Source organism: Bubalus kerabau, chromosome 20 (genome assembly GCF_029407905.1).
Source record: "Bubalus kerabau isolate K-KA32 ecotype Philippines breed swamp buffalo chromosome 20, PCC_UOA_SB_1v2, whole genome shotgun sequence".
NCBI classification, from domain to species: domain Eukaryota; kingdom Metazoa; phylum Chordata; class Mammalia; order Artiodactyla; family Bovidae; genus Bubalus; species Bubalus kerabau.
In genome coordinates, this window is record NC_073643.1 from 20,347,011 (window position 1) to 20,374,036 (window position 27,026).

A 27,026-nucleotide genomic window follows, 5' to 3' on the forward strand; every position below is an offset into this window, starting at 1 on the left:
ATTTTGGAGCCATAAGCGATTCCGAAGTTCAGGTTTGCTTACTAAGGGACTAGATGTAGCTTTCGGTTCTGGACTGTTCTTTACTTGTGTCCCCAGCCTTTGGCATGTGTGGTGTTTCACTTGGCAAGTTAAAGTGCAGAGAGTGGTATGGGTTGTTCTGCTTGGGCAGCCGAAGTGCGTCTCTGGAGTGTCCTCCCTACAGATGCTCTGAGGGTTGTGTGTTGTTAGAGCAATGCGAATGTTTATTCAGATTTAACAGGGAGCATTTGTTGAGGACCATGCTGTTGGGTTTGACCTCTGTAAGTGGCCCTCTGTTCCTCTCCGTTTGCTCTCAATACTACCAACCTCCCCAGGAAGACTGGTACCATTTCTGGGCCTTGCACAGACCCACCACCCAGGGGGTAGAGCTTCCAGAGGCTATTTCAAGATCATTCACTGGGAAGGTGGCAGTTTCGATTTTTCTCTTCCCACAGACCCAGAGGCAGGAACCCAGGTTCATCTTCCCTGCTCTGTGGCTTGTCTTACTCTTCCTCCATGGGGCCCAGAGAAACCAGACCAGGGGCTGCTGCCCAGGGACTGCAGCGGAGCCAGTTCTTAGAAGACACACCTCACTGATCTGTTTTCCTCACCACCATCTTTGATAAAAGGAATCTCCCCTGTGTCTTGACCTCAGTTCCAACATAAGAGTTGGTGATGAAGACCCAGCTGTGTCAACAAGCCACTGCCCTGCTGTTCTGGTGAGCTCTAAATACTTACTTCCCTCAGCGACCTCTCAGGGAGTCTAGGTGATCCTCACGTGGCCTCCATCTTTTTCACTAGCCATCACTCCTTTTTCATTCAGAGGTAACAAATATATTTTCCTTACTCTAAAAGATCTTATTGTCAGTCAGTAATCTTTAATCATTCTTATTTATTCATGGTCAACTAAGTCATTATCCCTATAGCAAAAACAGTCTTTTCTTGTCACAGTCCCTTAAGCTGAATAGCACGCCGTGCCACCTCTGAGTACCAGGAACACCAACACTGAATGTGTGGTGTATCAGGCTCTTAGAACATTAAGATGCTTCCTTAGAAATGGGTATCAACCGTATTTTGTGTGCTGTAATCATTCCATGGATATAGCCACTTCACTACTTTTACAAATTACATAATGGCTCTCCTTAAGTCTCCTTAAGACTCTTCCACCTAAGAAAGTATTTACCGCTGCACAGAGCAGTTGGGTCCCAAGTAACGCTTACAGCTGAAGCAATGTATGTATCTTCAGAATTGAGTAGACATTCCCCAAAAGATTTCAAAGGAGAAGGGTATGCAATGTCTTTCTGATTCCCTGAGGTAAAGACTTACTGTCTAACCCGCCCCCGCCCCACTGCCCCTCCTCTAAACACACAGTTTCCTTTAGTTTACAAGGAACTTTTTTTTTTTTTTTTTATTTTACAAGGAACTTTTTTAAAAAAAAGAAATAGTCTTCTTATAAGCATGTTTTAAATTTGAAAACTTTTTTTTTTCTCAAAACGATTGTATAAATTAGTGAGAAAAATATAGAATGGAAAGGGCAGGACTGACTACAGAAGAAATGGATAAAAATCACAAGAAGCGCTGAAAGCCACACTAACTGATGGATCCTGTGCGTTCTAGTCAGCCTGCTTGCTGTTGGGGTGTAAAATTTGAAAGTCCATGTTCTACCGCTCCAGTCCTTAGGAAACAGAATACTGCTGTGGGGGAGGCGTGGTATGTGATATCTATTTATTTCACCATAATCCAGTTTGGGCTGAAACAAGTTCTTTTCCCACTGAAGTGGAACAAGGAATCAGCACATTGGGAATCATACTGTCTTTAATTTGTAGGTGCTCTTGTTTCTTAGGGCTGTTTACATCAACTTCTACAAGTGAGAGTATCAGCTTAGTCCATGGAAAAGTGTCCAGTCTCTACAGATTAGATGTGAAACATTTTGACCCTTGAATGTCTGGATCACACTCGGCTTGAAATATTGTCAGTGAGGGTGACAAAATTCCTGGTTGGGACGTTCAGCGATGGTCTCTTCAAAACCCACAGCAGCAGCAGGTGCAAGGAGTGGGTCAGTTCTCTCTGAAATGGAGAGGCATGTTTGTGGTCCTGTGAGAGCCTGGAATGCCCATGATTTTGGCAAGGAGAAGCCTGTTTTCAGCCGGTGCTTTGGCCAGAAACAGAAGCCACCAGCTGGGTAGCTGTTCCTCTGCTCTTGGCTTGGAACCAAGACTGATGTAGTGTTTTTCCACCTGCACATCTCATCGGTGGGAGCTAAGCCAGGCAGCACCGTTACCTCTGCTGGACAGTGTTGGCTCTGACTGGTGATGGGGTCTCTCTGGACTTGGGAATGAATGGACTCAGTTATAGCCTTTCAGGATCCAAGCAGCTCTTCACCAGGGGAGTTTCTGCACAGAGGGAAGGATGTGTTGGTGGCCCTCGGTTGATGCAGCCAGGCTGCAGGGTAGATAAACAAACAAATGCACACACACATGTACATGAGCATGAGGCAGACTGGGCAAGCAGACTGGTGTCAGAGAGCACTTTTCATATTGTATTGTGCCTGTGAACCCCGTGGAGATCTTGTTAGACTGCAGATTCCAGCCTAGTTAACGTGGGATGCAGCCTCAGTGTATGCGTTTCTAGAAAGCCTGAGGTGATGCTGCTGTTGTTGGCCCACCACCAGACATTTCTGGAAATGTACAGCCCTGTCAAGTTCTGTTTATCAGGCTTGACCTTGATGGTACGTGTAATTAAAAGGAGAACTTGCCTTTCACACCAGACTGTGCAATTCATAAAAGTTGGTAGATCAGACATGGGACCCAGGTCAGATTTCAGTCTTAAGTTTGAGGTACCGAAATGGTTGCCACAATTCTCTATTCTTTGCTTCATATGTTTAAAGAGAAGCTGTGCCATCATCCCATCCCCAAGTCTCCTTGGTTTGGTACAGCATTCAGGATGAGTCCAAGTTTTCTGCAGGGCTCAGGTTCTAAGATGCTTTGTGCTGCTTTCCGACTTCATTCACATGGGGAGTTGGGAGAGATGAGACAGGCTGATATCTTACAAGGATTTTGCCATCCCAAGCTGATGAGGCTGGACAAACATATCCTACTCAGTGGAGAAGAAGCCTGAGTCGGGGAAAGAAAGAGCCCAGAATCTTCTACTAAGCGTTGCTTGTCTTGTAGGACCAACACCCCAGATTCCACCCTGTCATTTAGGGAGATGTTGTCTGCTCTGGAATATTCAGGTTTATCCTTTGGGTCTGGGGCTCTGACTGGCATCCTGAATTATTCCTTGTGGTGCCATCTGGCAAGGACCCAGGAACATGAGTGACCAGGTGAAATGCAGCACCCTGAAATTACCTTTAATGAAAATGACGTGTAATCTCCAGCGATTGCTGTGTTGGTGAGTGTCAGGGTTGTACTGGGTGCAAAACCTTTCACTGCAGCAAAATGCATCCTGGGAAGTTCTCAAGTCAGAGAGTCTTTTTTTTTTTTTTTAATGAAAATAGCTCAGATCTGTGCCATTAGGCATTGTTTTGCCCAGATAATGAGGCTAATTATGGTTATTTAAATGTACTTCATAAGGAGGTACACTGAACCTCTTTGAAAAATGTATGCCTAAGTTAGAAATGAATGCAATAATATGATTCTTATACTTCAGTGCAGCTGGTCAGCATTTAGAATCCAGGGGTCCCATCCTAGGGTCTGTCTGGATTCTTAGAACAACCACAGGTGACAGAGAAAAAAGGAGCTTGGGGCAGGCAGAAGGGAGTAGCTAATGTGCATCCCAAGGCTGAAATATGGAGAGTGAGAGTAGAACCCAGAATAGTCCAGTGGTCCATCTGCACTGACCTATTTACCGCCCTCTGTGGACACCAGCTCCCTCTTATGGGGAAAAGGGGTTCAGAAATTATAGGGTGAGTGCCTGCTCAGTCACTTCAGTCATGTCCGACTCTTTGTGATCCCATGGACTGTAGCCCACCAAGCTCCTCTGTCCATGGAATTCTCCAGGCAAGAATACTGGAGTGGTTCCCATGCCCTTCTCTAGGGGATCTTCCCACCCAGGGATCGAACCTGCATCTCTATGTCTCCTACATTGACAGGCAAGTTCCAGTAGCGCCACCTGGGAATCCCAGAACCCCTCAAATGAGTGTCTCTAAACCAATGCAGGGAGTTTGAGAAACACTGAGCTGCTTATTGAAATCACAAGCTTTCAAACTTGTTTAGAATCCTAACTCAAATGAATACTACCTGGGAAGCCAAAAACAAACAATGACAACAAATATGTATACACACACACACACACACACATGTATATCAGAAGATGGAGAAGTTGCTCTGGTTGATACAGAGGAGAGGGGCCCATGCAGCAACCTCCACCCCCCGCCCCCTTACTCTCTGGGCTACTTCCTGATGACCCAAGGCCATGTTTAAAACATGATTTGCAATGTTAAAATTAGATGTTTTTTATATATATCATAAAATACATAAATAATAGACAATATAAATTATATGTAATGTTTTCCTTGAGAAAGAAAGCTCAACCCGATGTACCCTGTGCTAGGCACACCTGGTCCCAGGTACCCTTCTTAGGTCCACTGGAGGTTGCTGAATAAGCTGGGGAATATTGTCCAACCATAGGACATCAGATGTCATGCAGATGAATGTTTTCCAACCATTACTACTGACCTCAAAGTCTTCATCCCAGTTAACCCTCCAGGTGGACTCTTTTCCTTCAAGGAACAAGTGTCTTTTAATCTCGTGGCAGCAGTCACCATCTGCAGTGATTTTGGAGCCCAAGAAAATAAAGTCTGTCACTGTTTCCACTTTTTCCCCATCTATTTGCCATGAATTGATGGGATGGATGCCATAATCTTAGTTTTTTGAAAACTGAGTTTTAAGCCAGCTTTTTCATTCTCCTCTTTCACTCTAATCAAGAGGCTCTTTAGTTTATATTCACTTTCTGCCATTAGAGTGGTATCATTGTCCATATCTGAGGTTGTTGATATTTCTCTTGGCAGTCTTGATGCCAGCTTATGATTCCTCCAGCCTGGCATTTCGCATGATGTATTCTTCATAGAAGTTAAATAAGCAGAGTGACAATATACATCCTTGACATACTCCTTTCCCAATTTGGAACCAGTCCATTGTTTCCTGTCGGGTTCTAACTGTTGTTTCATGACCTGCATATATAGGTTTCTCAGGAGATAGGTAAGGTGGTCTGGTATTCCCAGCTCTTTAGAATTTTCCCGAGTTTGTTGTGATCAACACTGTCAAAGGCTTTAGTGTAGTCAACAAAGCAGAAGTAGATTTTTTTTCTGGAATTCCCTTGCTTTCTCTATGACCCAACAAATGTTGGTAATTTAATCTCTGGTTCCTTTGCCTTTTCTAGATCTAGCTTGTGCATCTGGAAGTTCTCTGTTCCCATACTGCTGAAGACCAGCTTCAAGAATTTTGAGCGTTACCTTATTAGCATGTGAAACGAGTGCAACTGCACAGTAGTCTGAACATTCTTTGGCATTGCCCTTCTTTGGGATTGGAGTGAACACTGACCTTTTCCAGTCCTGTGGCCGCTGCTGAGTTTTCCAAATTTGCTGACATATGGAGCATAGCACTTTCACAGCATCGTCTTTTAGAATTTGAAATAGCTCACTTGGTAGTCCATCACCTCCACTAGCTTTGTTCATAGTAATGCTCCCTAAGGCTCACTTGACCACACCATCCTGGCTCTCCAGGTCATTAAGATCTTTTTTGTATAGTTGCTCTGTGTATTCTTGCCACCTCTTTTTAATCTCTTCTGCTTCTTAGTTAGGTCTTTACTGTTTCTGTCCTTTATTGTACCCATCCTTACATGCAATGTCCCCTTGATCTCTCCAATTTCCTTGGAGTTCTCTAGTCCTTCCCATTCTATTGTTTCCTCTGCTTCTTTGCATTCTTCGCTTAAGAAGGCCTTCTTATCTCTACTAGTTATTCTCCAGAACTCTGCATTTAGTTGTGTGTATTGTTCCCTTTCTCCCTTGATTTTACCTTCTCTTCTTTCCTCAGCTATTTATAAGCCTCCTCAGACAACCATTTTGCCTTCTTGCATTTCTTTTTCTTGGGGATGGTTTAGGTCACCACATCCTGTACAATGTTACGAACCTCCATCCATAGTTCTTCAGGCACTCTGTCTACTAGATCTAATCCCTTGAATCCTTTTGTCACATCCACTGTATAATCGTAAGGTCATACGTAAATGGCCTAGTGGTTTTCCCTACTTACTTCAATTTAAGCCTGAGTTTTTCAATAAGCATCTCATGATCTGAGCCAAAGTCAACTCTAGGTCTAATTTTTGCCAACTGTATAGAGCTTCTCCATCTTCCCCTGCAAAGAATATAACCAATCTGACTTTGGTATTGACCATCTGGGGATGTCCAGTCCTCTCTTGTGTAGTTGGACAAGGGTGTTTGCTATGACCAGTTTGCTATGACCAGTTCTTCATAGATCAGTTCAACTTCAGCTTCTTCAGCACTATTGGTTGGGGCATAGACTTGGATTATGGTGATGTTGAATGGATGCCTTGGAAATGAACCAAGATCATTCTGTCATTTTTGAGACTGCACCCAAGTACTGCATTTCAGACTCTCTTGTTAACTATGGAGGGCTACTCCATTTCTTCTAAGGGATTCTTGCCCACAGTAGTAGATACAATGGTCATTTGAATTAAATTTGCCCATTTCTCTCCATTTTAGTTCACTGATTGCTAAGATGTTGATGTTTACTCTTGCCATCTCCTGTTTGACCACTTCCAGTTTACCTTGATTTGTGGACTTCACATTCCATGTTCAGAGATAGCAAGTGTCAGAGTACTTACAAGGCATGCTCTGGAGGCATCTGGCCTAAATGGTTCTGGAAACTTCTGGTGGCCATAATGGTTCCACCATCTGCTGGTATCTTGTAAATAACATTTTCATCCTTCTTTAAAATTTATGATGTCAATTAAACAAATGAGATCGAGTATCAGTGACTGTGCCAACTTACTGTGGAAACTGTTGGATGTTACTTAGTGGCAAAGTGTCTGCAGTAGTCGTTCTAAATAGGAAACCATCCTGTCTCTCTGTTTCCCTGTGGTTTTTCCTCAGCCATTGAAGGAAAGACCTTAGAATCTGGCCCATTAACCGATACAATAAGCAAGAAATGACTAAATCAAGAAACTCAGAATTTGGAGAAATAAGATAAAAATGCTAAAATGGACTTCCCTTTTCAGCGATTTAAAAAACTGCACTTTCCCTAGTTGGCCACAGGAAGTAGGATTTTGAGGTCAGTAAAGAAAAACAGAGAAATTCTTATGGGAAGCTTTCTAACAGATAATAAAACTCATTCTGGGTAACGTGGGATCTAACCTTGGTTTGTGTAGTCTACTTTTTATAAGAAAAAGAGCATATTTCTACAAGTTTATCCTCTCATTTCAATGCAATATTAACTTGAACTACTTTTCTACTGCTAGTGGCGTAAATCATTAGCTTTTGATGTTATTCACATGTGATAAACAATTAAGCCTTTCCAAAAAGAGAGGTCTGACCTTTTGTTATTGGATCCTGGGATGAAACCTTTATTTGCCTGGATGCCTCAGGCTATCCAGATAGTAACAATGTGATTTAGGGAACCTTGGGTCATATTAGTTGACCTGGAGACTGAGTTCAACCCTACAGTCAGTCACAGTCATTCAGATAGAAGGGAGCCCTAACTGAAACTCTGAGGCTGGAGTGAACATCTTTTGTTGTGATTGTGGTACATTCATGCATCTTGACTCCATCAGGGAGAGGACAGTGAAAGCTCCCTGTGTGGCTTGTCTCCTGGACTCTGTGCTATGCACTTCTTCTCTTGCCTGATTTTAACCTGTGTCCTTTTCACGTAATAAACCATAACTGTGAGTCTAACAGCTTTCAGCAAGGCTTTCTAGCAAATTAACAAGTCTCAGGGTGGTTTGGGGATACTCCAGGATTGCATTTTGTGTAAGAGCAGGAGCAGTTTTGAGGACTGCTCCCCCTAAACATTGTAACTGACCTAAACTCTTCACAAATATAAAGTAGTGCATAGAGTCATGCATATAATATAGAGAGGCAAACATAAAGATATTTTCATAAAGTTCTTGAAACAACTGGCCTTATGAATTGGGGAGATTACCCTCCACTTCAAAGCACAGTTAAGTGATAACAAATCCAACCAACTGAATCCAGGCACTGCGTTCTGTGAATATGGCACCAGCCCACTTTGTGGACGCATGTCCGGGGCCGCAGCAGTCAGTGTGTGAGTTAGCACTGGAGTGCAAGTCAGTGGAATTTCTTACAGGCGAAGAAGTGGAGTTGAAAGCCAACTAATCTTCAAGTCTTGTTGCTTTCACTTTTGAAGCATTATCTCCCATTACTTTAATCTCCATCACCACCTCTATAATCAAAGCTAACATCATCACCTCAATCAATGAAATTATCTCCAAACCAAATTCTAGATGTCTACATGTACCTATTACTTCACACACTTACTGAAGTGATTTATATTAAAAATATATAATCTTTTTAGTCTTTTAAGTCTACAAGTAATAAATGCTGGAGAGGGTGTGGAGAAAAGGGAACCCTCTTACACTGTTGGTGGGAATGCAAACTAGTACAGCCACTATGGAGAACAGTGTGGAGATTCCTTAAAAAACTGGAAATAGACCTGCCTTATGATCCAGCAATCCCACTGCTGGGCATACACACTGAGGAAACCAGAAGGGAAAGAGACACGAGTACCCCAATGTTCATCGCAGCACTGTTTATAATAGCCAGGACATGGAAGCAACCTAGATGTCCATCAGCAGATGAATGGATAAGAAAGCTGTGGTACATATACACAATGGAGTATTATTCAGCCATTAAAAAGAATACATTTGAATCAGTTCTAATGAGGTGGATGAAACTGGAGCCTACTATACAGAGTGAAGTAAGCCAGAAAGAAAAACACCAATACAGTATACTAACGCATATACATGGAATTTAGAAAGATGGTAACAATAACCCTGTGTACGAGACAGCAAAAGAGACACTGATGTATAGAACAGTCTTATGGACTCTGTGGGAGAGGGAGAGGGTGGGAAGATTTGGGAGAATGGCATTGAAACATGTAAAATATCATGTATGAAATGAGTTGCCAGTCCAGGTTCGATGCACGATACTGGATGCTTGGGGCTGGTGCACTGGGACGACCCAGAGGGATGGAATGGCGAGGGAGGAGGGAGGAGGGTTCAGGATGGGGAACACATGTATACCTGTGGTGGATTCATTTTGATATTTGGCAAAACTAATACAGTTATGTAAAGTTTAAAAATAAAATTAAAAAAAAAAAAAGATAAACTGCATTATCTGCTCTTTGTATTCTCACTTCCTTTGCTTAAAACTTTTCAAGGATTCTGCAGCAATTTTAGACCGAAGACTGATGTTTCTAATTTGTTCTACACGTTTCTGTGTGACTTGACAATTATTCAAGGATCTTTATCAAGAACTACATTTGCCCTTGATCTTTTCCTTCTAGTCACACCGACCTTGGTTCAGTCTTTTGTATTTGCCATGCTTCTACCACAGGGCCTTTGCACATGTTCTTCTCTTTGCCTGGAGGCCTTTCCCATCACTTTGTGTTACCAATGCCTACACATCCTTCATGTGCACATGTGTGCTCAGGAGGCTGACTCTTCTGTGACCCCATGGACTGTAGCCCATGAGGCTCCTTTGTCCATAGCATTTCCCAGGCAAGAATACTGGAGTGGGTTGCCACTTCCTCCTCCAGGGGATCTTCCTGACCCATATCTCCTGCATCTCTTGCATTGGCAGGTGGATACTTTACCACTGAGCCACCTGGGAAGTCCACACATCCCTTGACCAAGCCTTAAAAAAGCTACTGTAAGAAAGTTGTGGTACATATACATAATGGAACATTACTCAACTATGTAAAAGAATGCATTTGAATCAGTTCTAATGAGGTGGATGAAACTGGAGCCTATTATACAGAGTGAAGTAAGTCAGAAAGAAAAACACCACTGTAGTATATTAATGCATATATATGGAATTTAGAAAGAAGGTAATGATGACCCTAAATGCAAGACAGCAAAAGAGACACAGATATAAAGAACAGACTTTTGGACTCTGTGGGAGAAGGCGAGGGTGGGATGATTTGTGAGAATAGCATTGAAACATGTATATTACCATATGTGAAATAGATCAGCAGTTGAAGTTCTGTGCATGAAACATGGTGCTCAAAGCTGGTGCACTGGGACAACTCAGAGGCATGGGATGGGGAGGGAGGTAGGAGGGGGTTCGGGAGCAGGGGACACATGTACACCCGTGGCTGATTCATGTCAATGTATGGCAAAACCCACAGACTTCCCTGTAGCTCAAACGGTAAAGATCTGCCTGTGACACAGGAGACCAGGGTTCGATCCTGGATTGTGAAGTTCCTCTGGAGAAGGGAATGGAAATCCACTCCAGTATTCTTGCCTGGAGAATTCCATGGACAGAGAAGCCTGGTGGGCTACAGTCCATGGGGTCGCAAAGAGTTGGACATGACTGAGCAACTAACACACATAATACATACATGGCAAAAACCACCACAATATTGTAATTAGCCTCCAATTAAAATAAATAATTTAAATGAGAAAAAAAAGCTACTGTTGATCTGTGTAGCTAGTACTCCTTGATCTTCCTTAGTTCCCTGTACTTCATGTTAGCAAAGTATTCTCATAGTTGTAGTTTCATATCTATTAGCCATAAGTTGATCATCTGCATCCCCAGCTAGACTGGGTAATTTGAATTTGGGTGTACCTATGGGTCTGAACTTTTAGGAAGAGCTTCAGGTCACTTTGAGGCAGGTGGGCTTCAGACCGAGCTTTATTCAGATAGTGATGGTGAGGCAGGATGCTTGCAGCAGTCCTTTGGGGACAAATATTAGTCGGCAAGAGTTGATGGTATAATAACATAGCCATCCGAGATCATGGTTTGCACCTGGCAGGTGCTTTCATGTGTTCTCCTCCTAGTGGATTTTTCCTGAGTCATTCCTTTCAGTAAAATGCGCTTGATGTCCAAGGATGACATGGGTAGGACAGCTGACCAGGGTGTTGCCATCTTGGGCTCCAGAAATGCAGTGTCATGATGCAATACTCCCTTTTGCAGCAGCTAGCTGAGGCCTGGGATAACCAGTAAAGTGTATCAAGCCAAGGACAGGAAACCTGTCTGGGAGTCAGGGGTGTCCTTTAAGGCTTTCTGAACAGAGAAGGAAATGTGACTTGTCTCAGGTTCCCAAAGGTGAAGCGTGAAGTAAATGAGTAACAGTGCTCCCCATTCTTCCAGGAGGCTTGGCCAGGGTGCTCCCCTACCTGGATATAAGGTTCACTGTATCATGTGCCACTTCCTGGGGAGGGCAGGCGCCCATAGAGCTCCGAGAGGGGGTCACTGTTGATGTGCCCAGGGAACCATGCATTGGGATCGACCGAGCACCATGGTTGGTGGGCCTCCTTGTAGGTCCACATCCGTATATTCGACCCCTTTATTTGCATTCACACATGCATCAATACTTCCGTCCATTTGTGACTGATGCACATGTTTGGAGGCATGCCTACGTGGTAACTGCTCTAACCATACAAGTGCATCAAAGAATTAAAACATCATGATTATTTAAAACACGTGAGAGGAAAAACGCGTGAACTGAATTCAAAATGTGTTCACAGTATTGTTTGCAAATAATGTGTTCACAAAATGTGAACACATTATTGTGTTCATAAGACATTTTAGTATTACTTTTTTTAAATTAAGAAGCAATTGTAGTCTTTAAATATAGATTTGACTGTTACACAATTCTGAATTCTTGTAAAAAAAATGCTTTCAAACTTTCTATCATCTCCTTATACAAAGTTTTTCATTTATATTCTCTATTAAGAATTTGAAGAGATCATCATCAAAGTCTTAACTGGGAATTGTTCATAGCCATTTTGTGTATTTAAGTTGCTAGGAACTATCTTTTCATGAAAGGAAGCCCCAAATTTCATTTAAAAAATGGAAAATGTTGGGTTTTCAAATTTGATATAAATTCAGTATTTAACCTCTTCTTTAAAGCTTTTGATTGTTGAATAATATACTTATAAATAATATGGATTTTTTAATAAGTTTTATACAGATTCCCCCAAATCTTCTTCAGTTTACCAAATATGCCTTATGAATATTATCTTTTTTTACATGTGCCAACAAGACATGGACAAGTATCATTCTAATGTATACATGGAATGTGTGAATAGTCTACTAATAGTCTTGCTGTTTTGTGTGCTGATCAATTGAACCCAGCAGGGATAAGAGTCCTAGATACAGGGTATGACGAGCAAAGGACCTGCCTGAAATGCAAGAGACCTGGGTTCGATTCCTGGGTCGGGAAGATCCTCTGGAGAAGGAAATGGCAGTCCACTCCAATTTTCTCGCCTAGAGAATCCCATGGACAGAGGAGACTGGCTGGCTACGTACAGTCCATGGGGTCACAAGAGTCAGACACGACTTAGCGACTAAACCACCACCAGCAAAGGATATTTATTTTGGAGACAAGAGAATGGAAAGCATCGGTTTGATTTTCTAACAGCAGCTTTTAAGTTATTGGGGCTGAAAAATGAACTTTCTATGTGTTCTCAAGACAAAGAATTTGGTGTCTGTTTTGTAAGAAACCACATGACCCTCGCATATCTCAAAACCTCCCTGAAATGCATCTCGTACAGGGGTCAAATTCAGATTACAGCATTCATCGTGAGAGACCATGGCCAAGTGTAAATGAGTCATCTTTGTAAATACGTTAAGTAGAGAGTGTGTACCTCGTGAGCATCAGAAGATGAATAGGAGTAGACTGGATGCTGGCAAGTTTCTTATCATAAAAGTATTCAAGCCTGTTATACAAGATCATATTTTAGGGGTAACATCAGATCAGATCAGTTGCTCAGTCGTGTCCGACTCTTTGCGACCCCATGCATCGCAGCATGCCAGGCCTCCCTGTCCATCACCAACTCCCGGAGTTCACTGAGACTCACGTCCATTGAGTCAGATAGTAGCCATTAAATCTTTAATTAAGTGACTTTAGGTTTCCTTCCTTTACTGAGACTCCCAGACTGGGGGTGGTGGTACCCTCTCTGGAATTAACACCAGAGCCCAGGCTGTAAGCTATCCAGCAGGGAGGTCTCTATGTGAGATACTTCAGCGGCCCCACATAAGAATCTCTGGGTGAGAAGCACAGGGCCCTCAGAATTCTCAGGGAGAAACTTCCAGGAGCATGCACCAGACTCACCCTAAGAACAGGTCGGAGTGCAGATGGATGGGCCCCAAACCTAGGACCTCTGCTGCGGCAGGTCCAGGGTGAGGCCAAGAATGTGCACTTGGCCTGCATCCCCAGGTGATGCGGATCTTGCTGGTTGGGGACTACAATGGAGACATTCTACAAGAGAGCAAGGGTCTCTGCCCCGGCTGCCAGTAGACTCATTGGGGGAGATGTTTAACTCTAGCTGCCCGCACCACATCCTAATGCAACAACCTAGAACCCGGGGTGGTGGGGTCCAGGCATGGGTGTAGGTTAAAAGGTCTCCAGGTGCTTCCAGGGGACAGCCAGTGCTAAGAACCAAAGCGTCAGAACATCTGTATTTCAGCCAGGGATCATCTGAGCCCCCTTTCCTCGACTTTGATCTTGGACTAATATTTGCATTCACATTGTTATTACTGTCTTTCTCTGCTGAATTTTTTTAATGTCATAGTAACATTTGAAAAAAACAAAAGTGTTTTCATACTCTGCTCCAACGATGATAAGTCTTCCTCTTCCCAATTATTCCAGAGCTGACTTACTATTAGCAATTAGATGAAAATGTGCAGTCTGTAATTAAGATCGGTATATAAGCCAGTGCAGATGGGTCTTGAATATGCTATTATTTATCTTTTTATTACTTTAGCTGCAAGTGCCATTATCCATGAGAGATTAACCTCAAACACCTTGTAAGTGAAATTACAACTTGCCATATTTTTATGTTTTCTGCTGAGAGAGACAGAAACACTTTCACGTAACAATAGCCAGTTGAATGACACCAAGTTTTCACATTCACTATTTAATTTAATTATAAGGTGACTCCATGAGGCTAGATTAAATGCTGGTGTCTAGTGGACTCACATCTTTCATAAGAGTTAGGCTTTAAAGTCAGCATGTTTGGGGAAATTTGGGCATGATCGGCATTTTCCTTCAGCATCCCTTCAGCCCACGCAATCCCAAATGCAGTCCAAAGACCTTCACTGAGGGCACCGCCCAGGAGCTTGTTAGACACGTGCTGAGCTGAGGCATCTCTGTAGCTGCAACTTCACAGTATCCTTGGGTGATCGCATAGACATTAGAGTTTGAGAAGCTCTTCAATTATTCCTTAACTGCTAGGACCTGGGACTGCACAAGCAGAAGTGTCCAGAATGAGTTACTTGGATTCTCTCTGCATTTTTGCTGAGGCTTCACTTTCCCCTCAGAGCAGAAGCTTAGCTCCCAGTTAAATAGGAAGAACAAGAAGAAAGTTTTTTCCTTCTCTTCCTCTTCTGCTCTTACCCTCTGCTTCTACAGAATCCACGGGGTGGTGTTAATGTTAGTTGAAAGTACTCGCGTCACCACGCCTGGTGTGTTTTATATATTAGTTCTAAAAGTGGACCGCCCAGCTACCACCTGCCAGAGACAGTGCTCAGCGGGGAACATGCAGCAACAAGAAGGAAGAGGAGAGCTCCTATCACCGTAAAGCTCAGCATCTGGAACTCTTTAACCAGAGATGGTAATTAGCAGACTGGGTTTTCATGAATCGTTCTGTGCTCTGTTCAACCTAGGGTTTGATTTCTGATGGACAAGGAGGCCTGGTGTGCTGCGGTTCATGGGGTCACAAAGAGTCGGACATGACTGAGCGACTGAACTGAACTGTTCTCTGTTCAACCTAGGGTTTGATTTCTGAACAATTCTAGTGAAAAGCATCTTCCTTTAGGGATCCCTGTTCACTGACCATTCACTCTTCAGGCTAAGAGGCAGTTTGCTGAATGAAGTTCATACCACTGGTTGGATTATACTCCTCCTCTAACTGTTATTGAGACCAGAAGGGATTATGTGAAATAGAGACAAATATATGTCATGTATCTTCTGTGTGAGCTCCTAGGCCAAGGAGGAGCCTTGGTGTTGAGAAGGAAAAGCATCTTCAGGGCAAGGCTGGGCAGCATGCCAATAAATGTCGCAACTGTGTTCTGCCTAAGCCCCTCACTACTGCACAGCCCTAAGCACGCAAGCCCCACCCCACACCCAGCAACCGAGTCCCCAGATGGTCTGAACAATGTCACGCTCCTGTTTCTCTGGAGGAGATGGGGTTGGGGAGCCTCATTTTTACTGCCCTCTCGGGAGTTTATCCATTGCTCTTTCTGGCAGCTTGCCTTCTGTTCTGTTAACATCTGTCTTAGAGAAGAAGAAAGTGTTTTCATTTTTGAAGCAAAGGAAGAAGTCACCTATGAAATGAGGGCTGATCCCCTAATCCTGTGATCTGAATTTCTTCCTGACATCTTAAAACTGCTTACACTCACACCAGCTGTCTGCTGCCCTTAAAATGTCACGAGGCATCACACAGTGTCGCCTTTCCCAACAGGGCCTTGCAGATGTTTGAGTTTTGATGTCTTTACATGCCTTTCATCAGTACAGAAACTAAACTTCTTGGTAACTGTTTTTCCATTACAATGGCTGCTGTGTAATAATTTATCCTGTTTAATTGGAAATTTCAATTTGACTCCAAATAAAAGGAACAAAGCACATATTGCAGGGTATTTATGATTAAACCTATTTAATACTTATGAAGAATCTAAAAGCTTAGCATTTTTCCTCAAAGACAAACTGTAAAGCTTGAAATTTAAAATTTCAAAGTATTAGTCTAATGCCTGAACTTGACTTCACCATTCTACCTGAGAATCTTTTTTTTTTTTTAAACAAAGCTGTTGAAGAGACAGCATTCTCTATTACATCTTTTTCCACTATAGTGCAAGCCAGGAGTCTGAGATTATTCCTGGGAGCACTGGTATTGAGAGAGAAGCTTGGATCTCACAATTCCAGCATCTCATTGGGACCAAAGTGAGATGGGTTGTGGGGGCAGTTTTATGCCTTAACCTGTGAGAGGTTCACAAAGTAACTGGGATGTGCTCTTATAGAAGGTAGGTCATTTCCTTATCTCCAAAAAACACAAGAAACATCTCCAAGAGATTTCAAGGTTGGTGTGATCTCCCAAAGTCCTGAATGATTCTCTTATAAGTTCTGGATCAGAAGGGATACCTAGGACTGAGCGTTAGCTGTACTCCTGATCATATAGTTCAGGCCAGCCACCTCATGCAGACTTGAAAGAACCTGATTAATGAAGTTATTCACATCCCTGCATTGCCAGATAAGACAGCTGAGATGGGAAGATGTTAGCCTCAAAGTTATGCCATGTCTGATTCCAAAGCCCTGGGCCCTGACCCTCGGATGGCTTTCTGTCAGAGATGTGCTGTTGGCTGTCTTAGAGATTGGGTTACTTTTCTTTAGGCAATCAAGTTATTTTTTCCCCAAGAGAATTCCATCTTCAAAACTATGAAGTAAGCCAGAAGCCTGCAACTATACTAGGTTCAAAACGGTCATTGCAGCTTTGTAAAGAGGGCTAAGAAAATACTTCTGTATAATCCTTCCCAATGACATGAAAAAGAACTCACTAGAAATCAAAACAGGTAATAGAAAAGAAGGAGGCTTGAGGAATGGATGTAATTGTTTAATTAGGTGGGTGTTTATCATGAAGTACAATTCTGAGTTAGATCATTTTAAAAAGTAGTATGTTTATTGTAGAATATTTAGAAGGTTCATACCTTTTATTCCTGTTTATAAAATTGCTGTTCTGATCATAAACATCCTTGGTTTGCAATTGTGTGGCGCTAGTGGTAAAGAAACCCGCCTATCAGTGCAGGAGACATAAGAGACATATGTTCAATCCCTAGGTTGGGAAGATCCCCTGGAGAAGGAAATGGTAACTCACTCCAGTAGTCTTGCCTGGAGAATCCCATGGACAGAGGAGCCTGGCGGGCTATAGTCCATGGGACCTCAAAGAGTCCGACATGACTGAAAGGGTTTAGCACACATAGAAACTTGGGGAGAAAATGTTTCCATTTTTTTTCCCATGGTGGCCAAGTGTCCAGTAAATATTTATGCAAAAATGTACTCTCTGAATCTGACCGAACCACAACTGTGTTCACACTTATATAGTGCCATGGGATCTGACATTGCAGCCTCTTAGGAAAACTGAGTGGTTAGTTTTTCTTTTTCCTCCCAGATCCAGGAGCTTTCTTACCTAAAATGAAACTTGGAGTTCTGAGGTTTCGGGTCAGAGATTGGCTGCATTCCAGGGACCAGTGGGTGAAATGACTGTCTGGACTTGTCCTCTGTTCTTGTATATTATCCTTTGCTATCTTTAGCTTTAGGATTTTTGAACATATAATTTATAAAGCCTGAGAACACATCCTGCTCCTAACCTGAGAAGTCAGAAGTCTGTATTGACTCCCACAGGACCTCCTGCCCTGATGCTTTGCAAGTTCTATCTTTTCTGTAGCTCCTCACTTACTATACCCCAGGTGGCACCTTTCCTTCTGTAGTCTGCATTCGCACAGCCTTCAGCATAGACCTGGAGGATATTCACAGTGGGGCTCTGATAACGTTTTCCTGCCTCTCTCGGATCTCACACATCATACGTCTGTCCAGTGATTCTTAACTGGGGCAGTTGTGCCCCTGAGAACACTGGGCAGTGTCTGGAGGTATCGCTGATGTGCACAACTGCAGGATGGAGATGCCACAGGCATCTTTGTCTAGTGGACAAAGGCCAGGGACGCTGCTAAACCTTCTACGAACATCGCCCCTGACAGACAGCCCCCCGCCACAAAGAGCTGTCCAATCCCAAATGTCACTGGTGCCAGGGTTGAGAAGCTCTGCAATCTAACTGAACTGGAAAATGGATCTTCCTCAAACACACCACATGCCTATCCCTGGAAGGCACCGCATTGGTCAGAATCATAGCCCTGGGGCCCAGACGGCTGAGCTTGTAACCGAATTCTCTACTTCCTGGTGGCTTTGGGGAAGTTACTTAACATGTCTGTGCCTTACTTCCCTGATCTGTAAAACGGGCCTAATGATGCCTATCTGAGGAGGTTCTTACGATTAAATGAGCTAATAGATGTTAAGTATTTGGAACATTGGTGGGTCCATGGAAAACATTCAAGGTCTGTTACCACAGCACTGCTGATAATACTGCTACCATTTCACCACTTGTCTGTCATTTCCATTTCCCCTCCCTCTGTCTGGAACACCCTCTCCCATACTGCCCCATTCTTTAAGCCACAGAGAAAATGTCCTCCTGTCCCCCTCATGAGAGCCAAGGGCCACTTTGAGCCCTCTTTTAATATTTATTTATTTGGCTGCAGGTCTTGGTTGCAGCACACAGGATCTTTACTTGGGGCATGTGGGGTCTAGTTCACAGCCTTCAGTTCACTGACCAGGGATTGAACCCAGGTCCTGCCTTGGGAACCTAGAGTCTTAGCCCCTGGACCACTGGAGAAGTCCCTAGCCCTTTTCACACACTTCTATCATGCATCTGTGTATCGTGTTTAATAAGGCTAGCTGTTCTCCCTTCTTCTGTGGACGATATAAATTCCTGGAGGAGTGGCAGCTTGCTGTGTCTCCACTATATGCACCCAGACCCTGACAGCAGTAAGCACTCCATAAATCATGTGGGGTGGATTCAGTCAGGCTCCATTAGAATCAAGATTAGTCGATGCCAAAAAGTGGAAATGTCTTCCTTTCTTTTCAGACTTAATTTAATCTCTTTAATCAGCCTCACAAGGCTATTTGATTAAATATAAGACCCTTGGATTTAAATTGGGCTTCTGCGGTGTCTTTATCACCCATGTGGTAACTGCATCGAAAGGTACCAGCTAAAATAGTGCCAACAGAACCCTGTTTCCTCCCATCACACACAGTACACGCATCTCCAGCCGTTCCAGCCTCCTGGCCTTGGAGAGATAAACGGCCTGCATTTTTATCTGGTGTTAATAATTCTCTCCTCCTCCTATAGCCATCCATCTTTATTCTCCATCCTGGCTGAGCTATATACCTTTTTGTAGATAAGGTGACCCAATGGCTACTCAGAGCTGGTGATTATCTACAGGAAAAACAAATTTTTTTTCCAGATTGCACTATAATCTAAATCTTCTATAATGAGGGATTTCTCTCTCTCTCTCTCTTTTGCTTAAAGATGAACTTGTCAGTCCTAAGGTATTGCACTTCTTTAATGAAAGGATGCAGGGGTGTTATGGGGTCAGAATGGCTTCTAACGCCTCTTCCATCAGTAACACCTTGGCCAAGTTTTGTAACCCCCGGACCCGTTGTTTATGCACCTGTATGTGAGGGTGAGGCCACCTGCTGCATTGTGCCGCCCGGATAATGAAATAAGATGCTGTCTGTGTAAGCGCATGTTAAAACCCAACTATGAAATGCTGAAATGTCATATAAGCGTGAGCCGAATGTAAGCATTAGTTGTTGATGTGATTTCAATTGTGTGGATTTTAAAAAATCTTTTTCTGAAACATAGACGCATTGATACTCTTCTATTGAGAGTATTTAGTTACCCGTAGTATCAATTTTATTTTGTTTTGTTTTATTGAATTGGTTAAAAAGCTCATTTGGGTTTTGTATGATGTTACAGGAAATCTGAATGAACTTTTTGGCCAATGCAATTTAGAAAATTCAAAAATAGGAAGGGAAAGATTTTGCTTTCCCTCTCCCTATGCTGCCCTTTTATATCTTGAGGTCTGGAAGAGCATTGGAAATACTGGCACACGTTTCTCTGCAGCAGAGCTGTAGTGTATTCAACCAGTTTGATAGAACTGGCCTGAGATTAAGGACATTTCACTGGCTATTGTTCCTAACTTCCCAAGCTAGTTTTATAGTAGAAGTTCTCCCAAAGTATAAACCGGCAGCAAAGACTCCTCTGGGTCATGTATAACATCACTAACTGTCCATGTTGCACATAAAACTTTTACTTGTTAGAAATGTTGGACATCTTTTGCTTTGCCTATGTTTTTCTCTCACTCTCAAACATTCACAAAGCACCTTACAGGCAATGATATCAGGGCCTAACCAGACATAGGACAAACAAGACATGGCAATTTGACTCTAAGGAAAAGGACCAAGCATTTTCCAGCCAACAATTGACCATTCACCAATGAAACTTGCTTCCTGAGATGGGAGCGAAGGCCTGTGTCTCCATCTCTAAATATTTAACTTTGTTTCTCTTTCCGAGCAGCACTGACCTGACAGGTAAACATTCCCATCAGTCCCCTCTGAGTGGCGGTTAAGAAAATCATCCTCTCCAGTAGCCACGGGGTTCTACTGCAAGACATGCAATGGCCATGAAGTTGCCACCTGACCTGCTTTTCGAGAAGTATGTGCAACTGTAGAATTAACAGATACAGCAATTAAAAGAGTGTATGAAAGGACTGGGGAACTGTGCCAACTGAGAGAGAACCGTTTTAAGTAAACTTTTTTTTTTTTTTTAAACTGACAATGATGATTGCATATTTCACACTGGAAACCACTCTTGACTAGATGCTACAAAAAAATCAGCCCCACTGCTCCCAGAGAGTCTGAAGACTGCACAGTCAACAGAGACTGCTGAGAACAACATATCTCTCTCCTGTAAAGGAAGATCTTCTCCTCTGTTTTTCCTGAGCTATGGCTCAGCTGTCCAGTAGATTTCTGTGATGATTTCAGTGTACCGCATCTTTGCTCTCCAGCAGAGTAGACACTAGGTCACAGGTACTCACTGAGCACTTAGAATGTGCCATTGCAACTGAAGAACAAGTTTTTCAACTTATTTACTTCAAGTTAATTCATTAGCCACAGGTAGCCAATGGCTACTGTATGAACTGAGCAGTTATTGTTTCATTGGTGATGCTCATAATAAGAATATCAACTAATTATTTGGCCATTATATACCAAACATTGTGTTAAACATAGGAACTAATTTAATCCTAATAACAACCCTACATGTATGAGGTAGTTAATAATATTATACCCATTTTGAAGATGAGAAAACTGATGCACAGAGAGTTAAGCAATCTAGAACAGGGCAAAGTAGGGTTTAGCATCTAGGCTGCCACTCCATAAAATCACGGTGCATTTTTAACAGCAATGGCCATTGTAACAGTGGTTATTCTGACAGTTTTCACTTCCTGATCGGGTAAGAAGGCATGAAAAACATCAAGAAAAGTTTGAAAATAGTTTATCTCTTTGAGGACCTCCCAGCTACACAAAATCAGAGTTGCCCTGCTGAGCAGTTTGAAAGGATTGCATAAGGATGTATCAATTCATTTTGCCCATGAAGGGCATGACCTGTGTCTCATTAAGTGCAGGAAAGATGACTGTTAACCCAGCTTCTTATCTGCTGTTGTCATGGAGACTCAGCCTTAAACAAAGATGGTGCTATGTTTTCTGCTCCAATAATAGAGCTCAGCAATTAGCTTCATCTTTATTTAGTCTGTGGTACCAGTCTGGAAGAGTCTCTTGAGAGAAGACCTTGAAATAGCTTCTCACTGTGCTAGCAGACGGCTAGAGATGACTCCTGGGAACGCACGTGGTGGATGCTGCTGGTGTGATAAACCTGAATATATGTGTGTGTGTGTGTGTGTATATATATATATATTTTTAATTAGTCTTTTTAATATTCTGGAAAACACTCCGCTCTGTAAGTGTCACCATGGCACCAGCGCCACATTGCACATGTTGATTATAAGAAGGGATTAAAAAAGGAGAGTTCCCAAACCTGAATGTGTATCAGAGTCCCCGGGGAGGACTTTTAAATACAGGTGACATTTGATGAGCACCAGGTTAGGGAAGAAAAGATTTAAATTGGAAGCATAAACTAAAATGCATTTCAGATCTCTTAACGGCAGATTTTCTGTTATACACTGGATATTTAAATTGGTCCCTGGTATTTTCTTAAATATCTATCTGAGTATTAACAGGTGGTATTATCAATGTAAACACCGCTGCAATGGTGACCGTGTTGAATGCATTTATGCCAAAAGTTGGGAAGTAGTTTCTCTGTTATGAAATGAAATGAAACTAAGTGTGTTTGAATGTCCATTCCCAGGTAGCTCCTCTGGTCTCTGATAGTGCAGTGAAATTTTGGCTTTAAGGCACAGTTGCTCATTAAACAGTCAATACTAAATATGACAAGAGAAGATGTGGCTTGATAGCGCAGTCGGAAAATCTGGCAGGTTTTTCCAAATAAACATCAGACACACGTGGATTATTTGACGGTCTTGAATTTTATTGTGTTGGTGTACAGAGGGAGAGGGGTACAAGAGATCACAGGGGAGAGGATCAGATTGAAATCTCCAAGTTCTTTCCTAGAGGGAAGACACAGAGAAAAGTTCAGTTAATTGTAGGTAATGTAATAACACTCATGGCTAACTTTCCAACAGAGCTGACCATGGTGCCAACGCTGTTCTCAGTGCTTTACTATCTATGAGGGCTCCCCTGGTGGTTCAGTGGTAAAGAGTGCGTCTGCCAATGCCGGAGACGGCGGGTTTGATCCCCGGGTTGAGAAGAGCCCCTGGAGAAGGAGATGGCAACCCACTCCAGTATTCTTGCCTGGTTAATCCCGTGGACACAGGAGCCCGGTGGGCTACAGGCCACGGGGTCAAAAAGAGTTGGACATGACTGAGCGACTAAACAAGACCGACTGTCATATGCAGGCGTATGTTACAATGACAAAACGGAGGCAGAGATAACCTTTTCCGAAGATCATCTTTGCCTGCCTGGCATAAATGCCTCCCTTTTGTCATTTATCTTGCCTCCTCCAGGAGTTGGGATGATGCCCCACTGACACTACCATCCCTGCTTCTAGAACACAGAAGGCAGAGCATCCAGCCCCCAGGAGGAGACTGGCTTCCTTGGTAATTGATAACAGTAACTCACGGTAGGGATCTTTCCTACTTAATGGCACTGATGTCTCCCCTAAATAAAGCCCCATGATGTGATCCTAGTAGGCCAAGATCCCAACTTCCATTTATGATAATTTCCCCTTATTTGGGAATGTCAAGAGGACTGGTTAGTATGTAGTGAGGACCACCCAGGACCAAGATGGTTCTGGAAACTGGACAGAGTCTCTTCCACTCATTAAATGCATTGGCGGGCTAGGTGGCGAAGCTCCCTGGGGACCCTCAGAAGTAGGCAGCAAATACTTGCCTTGGCCAGTTGCCTGACTGAGTGCCACTGCAGATGCTCCACTGTGGTCAGACTTTTCACCTGAACAGAAACAACAGCTCAAGTCTCAGTCTGGACTTTGGCAAACCACGGGAAATTAAAATGCAAATGAAGTTTGCAAACATGACAGAATCAAGGGAAAGAAGAATTAAGCTTCGAGCATGAAAATCTAACATTTCTCATGCTAACCCTAGGAAGCCAGCTTAATCAGATTTTCAGCTAACACGGACGGTAATGACCCTGGTGGCCCACTTCTTTGTAGAGCTTTGTGGTGGCAGAAGCAGAAGAGAGAAGGAGCAGGTGATGAAGCTGGGGAGGGAATTAGCTCTACACCTTTGTGAGCCAGGAAAGTGCCATTTTTTTAATGCTAGCAAATCCTTTTCTGAGTTTAATTTCCTTCACTTAGGTTCCCATGCCAAACTCGATCACCTGATACAGAGGTAGAGTCTGCTTATAGTCATCAAAATACATGACCTGTGATTTTTACTCTGAACAGACTGCGTCCTGCCCAAGTATGTTATTCTGTGGAGTTTGATGCAGTCTTAAGAGTTAGACATTTCTAACTCCAGAAGGCCATGTTCTTTGAGGCAGAAATAATAGTCTTTAACTTTTTTTCAGACCACCAGAAGAATTCAATAGTAGGAGACATGACATCAAGAAGCCTTATTATTCAAAGTACCATTAAGGAAAAAAACAAACCAAAACAAAACACATCTTATTCTAAAATGGCCCTGGAAACAGATTATGATATCTGCCCTGAAGGGCCTCTCTCATCTTCAGGAAGTTGAAGACTTCTAGAATCAACTAATGAGAACAATACATGCTCATTTGATAGATTATGGTAGACTGAAACATTCTGTCCTACTCCACTCAATTTTAGAAAACTTTATGAAAAAGAATTCTGGCCAGGAAAGCCAAGTTCAGGCACATATTCATGGTGTGTGAGTCACTTGAAATTGCTTTATGGTTCTGAGTCTCAGTTTCCTCATTTGAGGCTCCCCATGTTAAGTGGGGACAGTAAGACCTGTCTCACTGGATCACCGAGCACTTTGTAAGTCTATAGGCATAACATGGTGCAGTTATAGCAACCATCAGAATGGATATTATTGTTATTGCTTTGAAGCACAATTCTAGGCCCTTTGATAATGAGATGAATGAGCCTGGCCCTTTGGGTCAGTTTTGTATTTGATGTAAGCTTGATAAATACCAAAGTATCAATGGAGATCCTAGAGATCTTATTAATTGATGTTGTTGTAATATCTCAGCCTAGAAAGGAAACCAGATGTGTTTCACAAGTGAAGACTGAGTGATTCTGTTCCACTCAGCCATTAGTCTATCACTCAAGACATACCCAGAAGTATTGTTTGTACTTAAAATGCACTTCAGCTCGCCAGTCGGCCTGGAGTGACCTGTCAGAGTTAATCACGTAGAGTGGTTCTTATATCAGGTGGTATGAGCCCAGCTGTCCCACAGCAGTCTTGCTGAGTGACTGATCGCCTTCTCTGTCAATTTCACCTAACCTAAAGACTATTAATAACCCATCAGAGACCACCGTGACCCATCTCAAAAACAGAGCTTATGGTACTTAGAGAAAAGGTTCCTGACTTCATAGTAATCTAGATGTCATTCCTTCCAACTCTGATGGTTCACAGCAGACCAAAAAAAAAAAAAAAAAAATGTAACCATGAAAGAAGAGGGGAAAGAAAAGCCAATTACGGTGACACAGAGAGATGATCACAGACCAAAAATGCTGCCTTATACATGCACAGCCCTTCATAAAGGAAGGTTTTCATGTACATGGTTCCATGCCATCTCCATAGTGTCTCAGCAGGGAAAGCTTCCTCCTGTTTCACAGAAGAGGAGACTGAAGGTGATAAAGGACATGACTTATTCAAGGTCACAGGGGTCCATGAGGTGATGAAGCTTATGCCACTCAGAGTATCAGGGCCATGGTTAGGACCCTGGTGTGCAGGTTTCCTTATTCTTAGCCACAGAAAAGAAACAGCACACACAAGGTCATAAGTGATATCAGGACCACAACTTACAGAGAATGGGATGGCTGACTCCTGTTATGTCCTCTAAATGCTTGGATCAGCTCAACAAGAAGAGGCTTTGGAGTGATCTTCTCAATCCTCTTTGAGCAAGCTGGGGTCTCCAGAGGTTACTCTGAAAGAGCACAGAGATATAAAAGGAACTGAAAAATAATCTTATATTTGAAAAGGAAAAAAAAAAGACAATGATAATATTCATGTGGATCATAAAAAGAAATAATGATTACCTTTGATTCCTAGAGAAAGTTAATTTAAAATGCATCCGAATTCCATTGTACAGCCAAAAAAAAAAAAAAAAAAAAATCTGCGGAGCTGAGACATGTCTTTAGTAGCAGAAACCAGAGTCACCATCAGCTTGTGTCCTGAGAAGATGCTCATTCACAGTAATTGGAAGGAAGAAAGATTGTAGAGATTAACTGACCTTGGTTTAGGACATGCTGTTTTCTTTTCAAATGCAAATTAAATGGGGGGGTCTAAAACACAAACTCTGTCCTGAATGCCAGTCTCTAAGAAAATGCACTGAATATTTAGAAGAAAAAAAAAAAATTACATTGATCATGTTTCTCTTTTTACCAAATTAGAAGCTATAACCATTTAACTCAAGCACTTAGGATTCATTTCCAAAGATAACTTTGTTTTCTGTTTATTTTATTTTTATTATTATTTTTTTAAATATAAATTTATTTTGAAGTTGATGTTCCCTTCCAATGAAAACTGGTCTCTGCAGTCCATACAAGGAAACAAATGGGCATAAAACTTGGCTGGTTTCATCCACAGGCTAGCTCATCAGTAGGAACGGTATTTATGCAAGTGCGGGTATAGCGCTGACCATCAGTTTTAAGGGTTATCAATAAAAACAGTGTTTTGAGACCTGTGACAACAAGGTCAAATACTACCTTCTGTGACTTTAGAAATTTTATCTGGAAGACTGCACCTCTGCTTGCTGAAGCTGTAGACTTGGTGCTTTCTTATTGTTAATAACTCCTCTATGCTGTTCTCAGTCAGGGCTGACTCTTGGACCCTATGGACTGTAGCTTGCCAGGCTCCTCTGTCCATGGGGATTCTCTAGGCAAGAATAAGGGTTGCCATGCCTTCCTCCAGGGGATCTTCCCGGCCCAGATATTGAACCCAGGTCTCCCACATTGCAGGCAGATTCTTTACCATCTGAGCCACCAGGGAAGTCTAAGAATACTGGAGTGCCCGTTCTCCAGGGGATCTTCCTGACCTAGGAATTGAACTGGGGTCTCCTGCATTGCAGGTAGATTCTTTATCAGCTGAGCTACAAGGGAAGTGCCACTTGGTAGGTATTTACTGTTGCCTATTGCATCCTGGGTGAGGCTGGGAGCCTTTGATATGTGATATATATTACACTCCGTTCATGCCACAGACATTTTCTGAGGCCTCAGTGTTTGCAGGCACCGTATTCACAGCACAGAGATAAACAAGTTTCAGTCCCTCTCTACACAGCTTCTGTCATCCTCAAAACCCTCTGCCTCAGTACACAGTAGTAGCGCAGTCTCGCAGAACTGTGATACCACCCCATGACCCAGCACGTTCTTTGTATCTCAGCTTGTTTGTGCTTCCTTGTTTCCTGCCTCCAGCCTTTTCTTTA

The 27,026-nt window shown here is 42.7% G+C and overlaps 1 protein-coding gene across 2 annotated transcripts in view; it reads right to left on the reverse strand.

The window, feature by feature from the left end:
- LOC129635131 (metabotropic glutamate receptor 7) overlaps positions 1 to 27,026 on the reverse strand; it is a 651,100-nt gene that overhangs the window by 16,538 nt on the left and 607,536 nt on the right. The window contains exon 8 of one of the 2 annotated variants that reach the window (XM_055557820.1): positions 25,428 to 25,529. The exons of the other annotated variant lie outside the window; for it this stretch is intronic. The gene's annotated coding sequence lies outside the window, so the exon portion shown is untranslated. Of the gene's footprint in view, positions 1 to 25,427; positions 25,530 to 27,026 lie in introns of those variants that run through there. 2 annotated transcript variants of the gene reach the window in all.